General features: G+C 28.8%; 1 pseudogene; it reads left to right on the top strand.

Moving 5' to 3' along the window:
• Positions 1–1,486, top strand: part of LOC124887868 — an 18,494-nt pseudogene extending 17,008 nt beyond the window's left edge.
• The last annotated feature ends 10,165 nt before the right edge of the window (positions 1,487–11,651 follow it).

Genomic DNA, 11,651 nt, shown 5'->3' with positions numbered 1-11,651 from the left:
TAAGATTCAATTTTTTTCATGTTAGTTACTACTATTTCTATTTTATGAGTATTTTCTTATCGGTTAAACCGAAAATCAAACCGTTAAGGTCTAAAAACCGATAAAAAATATCTTACTGGTTTGGTTATTGATTTAACATATTTAAAAATTAAAAATCGATAAATCAAACCGATAATATATAAAATCGAACCGACCGATGCACACCCCTAATTTCACATAGTGCATTTTTTTTTATTTTTAGTGCACTTTTATTTTTTTTCATTTATTACCAAACTATTTCATTTATTTCATATAGTGCACTATGCTATTACATTTGTATATACTAATTTGGCGCTTCCTTCTATTGTATATACTAAATTTGTACTTTTATTTAATTTTTTTACATAGTGCGCTAAATTTGTGCACTGTTTAATATTTTTATATAATGGATAGTGCACAATATTTGTGCACTATCCATTATGACACAACTGATTCTAACATGTCAAGGTTAATCTGTCACGTCTCATTCGTATTGATATGAAATTTGAATATGTTGCACATTTTATATGCACTATATCAAATATTCAATTTCTTCAACAGATTTTCAAAATTTCTATATATAGAGAATATGTATGGAGCATACTTCATCTTCATCACTCCAACACCTTCAAACGTTTTTATAATTCAACTAAATTTTTATTCATTTGAGTCTTAGAGAATGAATAATGAACGTGTCAAAGTTACACTTTTTCAGAACGGTGAAATTGCCCATGAGGGTATACAATATATTTTAGTATTTCTCCTCAAGTGTAACGTCAGTATCCAATTTCAATTGGTTATCAAGGATTTGCTGATTCAATTTTTAGAAAGATGAAAATTAAAAATGACGATTATGATTTGTCTATTGTCGGACAATATGCAAATTCCTTCTCATCATAAGGACTGGTAAATTATGGGGAATGAATTATCAGTGAAATTAGTCGTTGGCTAAATTTTTGAGGACTCCTTATGATTATTTCAGTCAAATAAATTCAAAAATTCTTAAAGTTTATGTTAAGAAGGAGTGGACAACTCGCCATATGCACTCTCCTGCATAGACGGATATCTATACACAACTTGAGAATCCAACTAGTATTGATGATGTCCGTTTAATTCATTATAGAAATTTTTTCGACATGAACTCTTCTCAATATATCATGTCGGGTAATGTACCAACACAATCTTCAATACCTGATTTGAACAAAACTTTGAATTAAAGGTTAATGTTCATGAATTTATTTTATTATTAATAATATTTATCTTCACTTCTTTGTATTTATTTGTTACGTCATATTTTTGTTATATTTTTTTCAGGGGCTTAAATTTGTGTGAGATGAATAATGATGAATTTTTTGGGCAAGTTTATAATTATGGGCAATCATCACAGTTTAGATGGATGGACAACGCTGAAACATCTTCAAATGTTCCTCTATCATTGAATTTTGGTGCTGCCAACTATTATCTGTAGGTTAAATATAGTTGTTATTATATTTATTTATATTTTTACATATATTAAATATATTAAATATTTAATTTTATAAAATACAAAAATAATGTCACGCGAGGTGAGCATGTCATTCTAGAAGATATTGAAAATAACGATCAAGCAAATTATGGCGAGTTGTCACAGAGTGATGATAGTGCGCCTAATAATGCTAATGGAGGTGAATGTCCCTGTGACTTGTCATCGAGTGATGATGGTGTGAGGTTCAATTCTGAACAAAGATCCATGTCCATGAGCTTTATTCTCAACAAAAATTAATTTCACAAATATCGATTCAAAGGTCGACACCAATGTCACAATCTAACAATAGATTCTATTTTTATTCTAGTGAATTTTATTTCTTGATAATTTTCAGAAAGGACCCAATGTGTTTATGGATATGCATGAAAATAATTTTGTCCCTACTGATGTGTTGCGTGAATCGGCTGATTTTCTAAATGATGATTGTTATTTTGCTCGTCAGATATTGTTCGAGACAAAAAAAGATCTGCAACGAGTAGTTAGACTCTATCATATTAAAGAAGAGAGGAAGCTTTTTGTTAAGTCGGAAAAAAAAGTCTTGAGAATTTGTAGCAGGCGTGTAAATCAAAGTTGTTCTTTTTAAACTTTGTGCTACCAAGGATAATAGTAATAACTTGTGAAAAATAAAAAAATATACTAGCGAACACACTTATAATATGGGTGATGATCGCGGAGCTTACTTCAATTTGGATATAGATATGATTGCAACTCTTCTTCTGTCGTATATTGAAAAGTACCGAGTTACTATTTCTTATCGAGTTCATTTGACTATGTAAATCAGTAGTTATCTTTTTAATTACAATTATTAAGTGTAATTTTCACAGGTATCCTATCAAAGAATGCCAAATGACCGTTCTTAATAAGTATCACAAAATAATTAATCAGCGAAAGACGTATCTTAGACGAAAGCGTGCCTTTGAACAAGTCTATGAAAATTGAGAGGGCGCTTCGTGAATTGCCAAGGTTCATCGCAGCTATGAGACATTTCAATTTAGGCTTTGTCGATGAATAGTGATTCAAACGACGTGAGGGAGTTGATCACCGCATTTTCAACTATGTGTTTTGAACGTTTAAGCCATGTGTTGATGATTTTTGTTATATTGATCGGGGATATAGATAGATGAAACACATGTGTATGATAAGTATGCTATAAAGTTGTTGAATGCGATAGGTACGGATGGCAATGGCTCCATTGTTTCATTGGCTTTTGCAATAGCAGCGAATGAAAGCCTTGATATGTGGATCAAGTTTTTAAGTGATTTGCATTAGCATGTCGTGTGTGGTCGTCAAGGTATTACATTAATATCTGATAGACACCACGACATACTTGAAAGTGTCTCTATATAGCATAACTGGTAAGCTCCTTTTGTCTATCACTGTTATTGTTTAAGGCACTTGAAGGCCAATTATCAAAGGACGTACAAAAGTGTCCGACTGAATAACCTACTACGGGCTGCTGCAACTGCTATTCAGGAGAAAAAATTCTTGTTACAAATAAAGTTGATCAAGGAGATACACTTGCCAGCATACGAGTGGTTGAAAAAGATCGACTTAGAAAATGGACCATGCACAAGGATGATGGAAGGAGATGGGGCATGCTCACAACTAATAACTTTGAGTCATTCAGTGGCCTGCTAAAGTCGCTAGAGGCCTACTAGTGACTGCAATGATTAAAATGTCTTACAACATGATTGTGGATCATTTTATTTAGAGATTAAAATACTCAAAACAACTATTGGCTGACAAACAAAAATAGATGTCAAATCCATTCAAAAAAATTTGAGGAATACAGAAAAAAACATAGATGCATAGTATTCAAAATTATCTTGTGGAAAATAACATATTTGAAGTCAGGACATTCAACTCTTACCATGAAAAGGGTGGTAGTAAGCAAAATTGTTAATGAGATGCAAAGAACATGTGTGTGGTAAATAGCAATCAAATCACTTTTCATGTTCTCATGTCATTAGGGTGTTCGAATTTGTTGAAAATCTTTCATGGAATTTTATTTCATTAGAATTCTCTGTGACCTAGTACAAAAGAGCTTACTCTGGCCAGTTGATTTCACTTAGTGATGAGGACTATTGGCCAAAAAGTTCATTTTTCATGATTACAAATAAATTTTTTTTGCGCAAAGTAAAGGTCATGTCCAGCACACATATTTCTAATGAAATAAATGTTTCACAAAGTAGTCTCTCCCAAAAATACTCTACTTATCGAGAGAGTATAATGCTAATGCATATCGAGCAACAAGTATTTTTGGTGGTGCTATTACTTCTATGAGATGATTTTAATTGTATGTATTATTATGAATTGCTTTATATGTTATTGTATTACGTATTTGCATATTAATAATTGGTGTAATTATTTTATTATGATATAAAATTTTAATTTTTTTTTATAGCACAAAGGTGTAACATAACGTACAATGTAAAAAAATTACATATCTTCTTCGTCAGTTTCAAGAACTACATCGACTTCGTGTTTTTTTTCTAGGATCTAAACACCATTTTGAACTAGTTTGTTGTGTTGGCTCAACTAAACTCAATTGATTTGTACAATAATATGGCGTTACAAAATCTAATGTCAGGGTAAATATTTTTAAAAGCTTATTCATTCGTTAACAATTGGACATACCAGATAGGTAGAATCTCGATGTAGCTTCTGATCTTCAATTACTTTCTAATGCTTCTCTTCATCTGCTCCTTGATAGATAAGATCATCTAATGCTTGAAAAAGCTCAGATGCTTTTCTCATTTCTAATATTTCCTAATTCAAGTGTTCTATAACTTATGTTTCATCCCTGAACTTATATTTGAAATATCGTGGACTCTGCCTGTAAAACGATCAAATCATGTCATCAAAATAATACCTCACAATTACATCATTTAGAATATAATTGAGTCCACCAAAGTGTTTCACCCCAAATAATAAAATCTTCAGCTTTAGAGGAGTATGTTTCTCCGACAATTATGTGTCCAGCAATTTATAAATCATTACAAAAAGAAATAGGTTTATTTTTTAATGGACGAATATGATCATACCATTTTTTTTGAGAAATCAGTATAGCACCCAAATACTTTTGCAGGATTTTTTGAAATTCTCTCATTTTTTATTTTACTAATATCGAACCAACTTTTCATTGAAGCTTAACGTAATATATTGTAAGATGTAATATTTTTATTTATATTTGTAATGTATTATTTATAACATAAAGAACAAAGGTACGAAGTTCACACAAATTTCGTTAATAAAATTGAATTGTCAATCAAAGACGTCAGTCAGTTATTCAAAAGAGAAATATACATTAAAAAGCTCATATATTATGTGCACTATGTACCTTGTAGATAGAAGAATGTTTCATATAAAGTTGTGTCAATCAAAGACATCAGTCGATTAGTCTTTTGTGCACTATGTAGCTTGCAGATTGCAGAAGATGTGTCATTTAAAATTGTGTTGTCAATCAAAGACATTAGTCACTCAAAAGAGCAGCCCACACTAGAAAGTGCATATATTATATGTGCTATGTAGCTTGTAGATTACAGAAAATGTCATAAAAAATTAACATGTCAATCAAAGACATTAGTCTGTCAAAAGAGAAGTCCACTGTAGAAAGTGCATATATTATGTGTGTTATGTAGCTTGTAGGTTGCAGAAATTGCATTAATAAAGTTGTGTTGTCAATCAAAGACATCAGTCAGTCAAAACCTTCCTCTCTATCTTCTCTTTGTTTTTATTCTCCCTACTCGTTCATTAGTTTCAAAATTTTTCAAATTAATTTTTCTTTAATTTCCTCTATCGCCTTCAATTGCTTCTATCTTGGCTACTTAAATTACAATTTCGTGCTTCATGAATTATAATAGGAGGTTTGTTTGTGGATGTGAGTTTCCTCCAATTTTTAAAATTTCATGATCGGATGACAATCTCGGACGTAGATTCCTCGGTTGTATGTATTATGGCGTATGTAATTTTTATATTTTCTATTTTTTTTCTTAATAAGTAATTTTTACAATTTTGTTTTTCATGAACTGGAATCCCTATTTCATACTCCTTGAGTTTTTTTTTATTGGTATGATCCAAAATTTTCATATCAGGTAAATGTTGTGATTTTGGGCTTGTTGAAGAAGACTAACAAACAATAAAAGTAGCTGAAAATCCAAAGGATCTTAAAGCTAATTTTCAGCATTAGTTTGATATGTAATGTGATGATGTTCATTTACTTTTTTATACCGTTGAAAGAGGATTTTACATTGGTTTATGTTTGATGGTGAAGTTAAGGCTCGCTTAGATGAAAGAACAATTAGTATAGCTTTTTGATTGGTCTATGTATGATGTTGTATTTTGACAGATATAATAGTATTTCTCTATTGTTTAACAGTTATCATTCTAATGCTTTAACCTCTTATTATGTCACGTGATTTTATGTTGTTGTTATCATTCAAGATAACTTTTCATTAATACTGGAGACCAAGTCCATAAATTAAATTACTAAATTGTTAACTTAAAATTTAGACAATTTCTCTATTTGAATTTGTGAATTTTTATGCTACGAATGGTTCACAACTATCCATGTTTCAATCCAACTTTGAATCAAATTAAGAGATAAAATTTTATATCAAAGACATAGATATTGCATTCGGAAATGTTCATACAAGCACAAAATGTGAATATGTTTCTTTTAGGATAATCCTATTATGCTGACCATGCGTAAAACAAAAAAAAAAATATTATCCCACTAAATATATTGCACTAAGTTTAGTGAACTTTATTTTAGGAGCATTTTTCAATAAAAAAAATATTTTTCGTGGACCCATTTTATCTAATGAACATATATTACATTTGTAGAAATATGGACAACTATTACGTTGATGTTGTTTTCTTCAAGATGTAAGCTTCGGCTATGGATTCATATGAAACTAGTATTTTTAGCAGAGTATAGAATTATATAAACAAAAAATCACTAAAATACCAACAAATATCAAATCTAAATCTGTAACTTTAAAATTATAATAACGTGCTAAAAGCTAAAAGGTTGAACCCATCAATTTTAAAATCCTAAATCTGTTCTTTGATTTGCTTCTTCCTAAAGTCATTATGATAAAAATGTTGTAGCATTTGTAAGCAATCAGTCTTCCAAGTGAAACTGTTTCTACTAATCTCTCACATCAAGAGAATGCAGTGATGAGCTAGAATGGAGAAAATCCTAGAAACTATCTGCCAAGCATAACTCAATTTACAACATCAACAAGCATAAGCAAGATCTATCGGCTTTATTTCTGAATATTCAGGAAGTGAAAGCCCTGAATTGCAGAAAAAAATCAAAAGAAATAAGTAAAAACACTGAATTTTTTTAAAAATTCCTTAAATTTCCTTCTAGTTTCATTACTTGATAGAGTTTTATTACATCAATAAATAACATATTAAAAAGGCCAAGAGCAATCATACTTCTAAAAAATCGTGATTTTGAACAATAGAACAACATAGAAGCACTGCTTCTATAGGATTTTCATATAGAAAAACTTATTCAAGAACACATTAGGAATGTGGCATCCTATGCCAAGATCTTTTTTAACAGTCATTGAACCATCGTATAATCGAAAAAAAATACATTAGTTATTTCACAATAGAAAATGTCATTTGTCCCTTACCAGTGACCCCAAAATAAGTTTGGAAGACATCAACTGCATCATCTGGCCTATCTGAAATCCCACCATTCTCCTTGTCCTACATTTGTAAAACGGATACAACTCAAGCTTTACTAAAAATGTTAAATAACTACACAGAGATGTAGTATTCAAAGAAGCTTCAAGTGAAAGGGAGTTATTATATTCGAAGGTAACCTGACAGTCTAAAATAAGTTTAACAAGTTTTTCCTTGTCAATTCAATGAACCCTGTCGATCATAATTAAGCTGGAAAGAACCCACTAAGAGTAGCATACCTGAGAAGCAGCAACATGACTATCAATAAAAATCAAAACTGACATGCTGATAGAAATTATAAGTGAAAATTATCCCACATAAACTTATTAAATTGTTAATTACAAGATGTAGCAAAATATTTCAATAATTACTAGACTAAAGAAATAATTACAAGCTATAGCAACTTTTTAGAAAATTTTATTTTAATTAAATATTTAAAAATTAATTTTTTAATATTTATTATTTATATTATTTCCTTATGACAAGTTATATTACCTCTAGATAGTTATGACAAGTTATATTATGACAAATTAAAAAATATAATTTTTTAATATTTTAATTTAAAGCTTTGGATAATTATGGCAAGTTATATTACCTCTGATTATGCAGTCTACCTCAATTACTTCTTGCTCCTTAATCTACCCAAATTTATTCTATCCATTTTCATCGTCCCAACAAGAACAAGAAACCTCTTACACTTTCTCTTTGAACCTCAAAGTGTTGTTGTTTCACTCTTAGCTCTTCTTCTACATATAGTTGCAACAAAAAACACCAACAAAAAAACCACAACAACAATAACAACCCCATAATTAATTAGGAAGAATTGTATTCTTCTATTCAACAACAACAAGACACAACAACAATCAAGTACGACGATGAATACAAAGACGAGGACTCAAAATTTGACCTTCCAGTTCATTCAGACATTAAAGCAAACATGTGGTGGACATACTTGAAAGTTGCATTTGAACAAAGGATTAATGTGGAGGGAATTGTTTCTTCATTAGAGATTTTTTCTAAGAATAAGCATTTAGCGATCCCACTGTGTAACATGCAAGAAGATAATTCATTATCTGCACATTAAAAGAATCAAGCATACGTTGTCAGTCATTGATTAGCCACCATATTTAATATAATGATGTTTCCATCTTCTTATTCTCAAGTTTCTTGATTAGTTGCTAAAATAAGCATTCTTTTTAGATATCTGCATGAAGTTCGTTCACCGTCTTTGGTTCACAAGAATATCAAATTTGTAAATATTTTACTTGATGCAGAACTCAATCCTTATCTATCAAACTCTAGATTGGCACCATCCTTTGAAAATATTTGATTTTTTTCTGTATTAAATTGGTATAAAATTGATATTGAATCATTTTTTCTATTAATTGTTGGTTTTCTAAGATAGTTAATAATTTAAATTAATTTTTTGGTGCTCATTACTCGTTTATTTTTCTAAGATTGTTTGTATGAACAAAGTTTATTTTTTGTATTTATGTAGCATTTATATAATGTTATGTTACTTTTAACATTTGCTTCGTATTTTACATCGTTGAATGAAAATGATATGAACTAAGTCGCATCAGATAGTATTAAATTTGATATCAACTACATCAAATTATTCATTTTTCGATTTTGCAATTAGTAACATTTGACATGAATATTGTATTTTGATTTTTATTGGTGCTCATTACTCTTTGTCTTTATAATATTGTTGGTATAAATAAAGTTTAGTTTTGATATTTAACATAGTATTTATATAATGTTCTTTTTCTTTTTCTGCCAGAAAGCAAACACCAATATCAATCATGGTTAATACTGATTATTTTTTTTATTGCAACAAAAAATTATTTGACATCAAATCAATTAATTTATTTTCAATACTTATGTTGATAATTTTCATATAATATCCATTACATACACTAAAAAAGTTATGTAACATAAAACATAATTTTTCTTATCGATTGTCACATTCATAAAACTCATTCAATACAAATGTGATATATGCGAAACTTCATTGATACCAATTTTAATATCAATTTAATACATTGAGAACTCAAAATAAAAGTATTACTTAAGTATGAAATGAGTATATAAATTGATTTTAACATAATTTATTAAACAATTCATGGATATTGTATTGTGTACTATACTAATTTTATACACGAAAATAATTATAAGAATATATCATTTGTATGCAGAATCTTTTATACCAACACAAATAACAGATTGTTCTATATTTTCATTAACATCCATTGACATATATTTTGTTGTCACATACAATAGATATTTAACAAAAAAAATTAATAATACTACTTTTTTTATCTAAATAAACCATTACTCCCGTGTCATTGTGTATGAGCATTGGTGGGCATGTATCACTTATCAAAAACTCAATCTCAATTTGAATTAAGGTAATGTCAGTCTTCAACTGTTAAGCTATTGCATTTAGAAATTCTTTATACTTGGTAGTTGCATCATACATAATTTTATAAATAGATAAATCTTTAGGTCTACCTGAAAACACAATAAAGAATTGTTAAGTAACTAATACTGAATAATCTGTAATGATATGTAATTAAAAAAATTACAACATATTTTAAAACTCACAAAACATACCCATCAAAAATAAAAAAATGATAAACATATTAAATTCGATACTTTTAACATATTTTAATACTGTCAAAACATACACAACAATAAAATTAAAAAATAAAAAATTTTTCTGAAACAATAAATATAATAGAGAAAATGTACAGTTTCCACCCTAAACTATATACGAAATTGCTGAGACATACTCAAACTTTAGAAGGGTCTCATTACCCCTTTGGACAAATTAAAATCGTATTTTGGCAACCTTAGTGGCTACATGACACATACGTGTGCTTATGTGGACCTTCAGTGTATTGATTTAGTGATGTGCTACGTATGTGCCACGTAAGCACTAAGATTGTCAAAAATACGATTTTAATTAGTCCAGGGGGTAATAGGACCCTCCTAAATTTCGGGTGTATCTCAGCAATTTCATGGATAGTTCAGGGTGAAAATACAATATTTTCCCAATATAATATCATAATAGGTTACTGAATGTAATATGACCGAATGAAAACAGTTGACAACCAATAATCATACACTTATAAATTAATTGAACAATATTTTTTTGTGACTTTCCACCACATTCTCGTGAATAATCAACATGTCACCATCACATAATCAAAAACAAATATAAAAAACAATATTAACTTTTTCTCTGAATTTCTTTTTTTAATCAATAATTAGACAATATATATTTCAAAATGGAAAAAATGCAAAATATCAAGTTAATAACCAAGATATACCTGAGGTATCTCATCTCCCTCCATGATATATCATGATTGAATGCAAATTAGCACAATTCACATTTGTGTGTCTCGTTTTTAATTTTTTACAGATTATTGAACGTTTTTTTCAATAAAAATATTGAAACGTTATATGAAACAACAACAACTTGTGGAAGCTTTTTATTGAAATAATAATTTCTGATAGAAAGAAAAAAAGAGAATGCATATGAAGGTGGAAAAGAAATCAGATTGTTTAAAAATGAAAAAAAAAATGGCTTAAGAGAGAATAGTGGGGTGATTGGTATCTATTAGTAATTGTTAACTATATTTAAGGAAGAGATATTGTTATTTAAGTTTAACTATATTTAACGAAGGAATATTAGAATTTAGTTATATTAAATCTATATTTTTTTTCAATAATGATTTTGATATGCTTTTTAAAAAAAATAAAAAATATATAAAAATATATTTTTAAAATTTTTTTATAATGAAAGTTGCTATAACTTGAAACTAAAAAGAGTTGCTATAACTTGCAATAAACAATCTTATAAGTTTATTTAGTTAATTTTCCCGAATTATAATGTAGCAAGAGCAACAAACATCAGGAAGCTTCTCTGGGTGCCCATTTAGACGAACTCGGAATCAAAATAAGCCAAGTTATAAATAAAGTGACCAAAATAGGTCACCTATTTAATAAGTTTCCAAAATAAGATAAATGTAATAAATTATTACGTTTTTTACTTTTTTCTTAACAGTCAACTAACGAAGTTGACTTTTTTGTAAAACGTAATAATTTATTACGTTTTATCAAAAAAAATATAAAACGTAGCAAATTCTTACGACTTACACGAAAATCTAAATAAAAAAGTATAAAACGTAATAAATTCTTACGATTTACATAAAAGTTTAAATAAAAAAGTTAGTGTTTTGTCACATCACCATTTTAATCTCTACTTTTTCTCAAAATGGACAAATCATAAGTAAAACTTACTATGTACACTTTATACCAAATTAATTGTAAGTAAAACTTACGTTGTTCCTTCCATTAGCCCTGGGATACCATTGAATTGCCTGCGAACTTCTTCAACCAT

The sequence above is a fragment of the Capsicum annuum genome, chromosome 10 (genome assembly GCF_002878395.1).
Source record: "Capsicum annuum cultivar UCD-10X-F1 chromosome 10, UCD10Xv1.1, whole genome shotgun sequence".
NCBI classification, from domain to species: Eukaryota; Viridiplantae; Streptophyta; class Magnoliopsida; order Solanales; family Solanaceae; genus Capsicum; species Capsicum annuum.
Note: the sequence above shows the minus strand (reverse complement) of the source record. Positions and strands in the feature narration are given on the sequence as shown.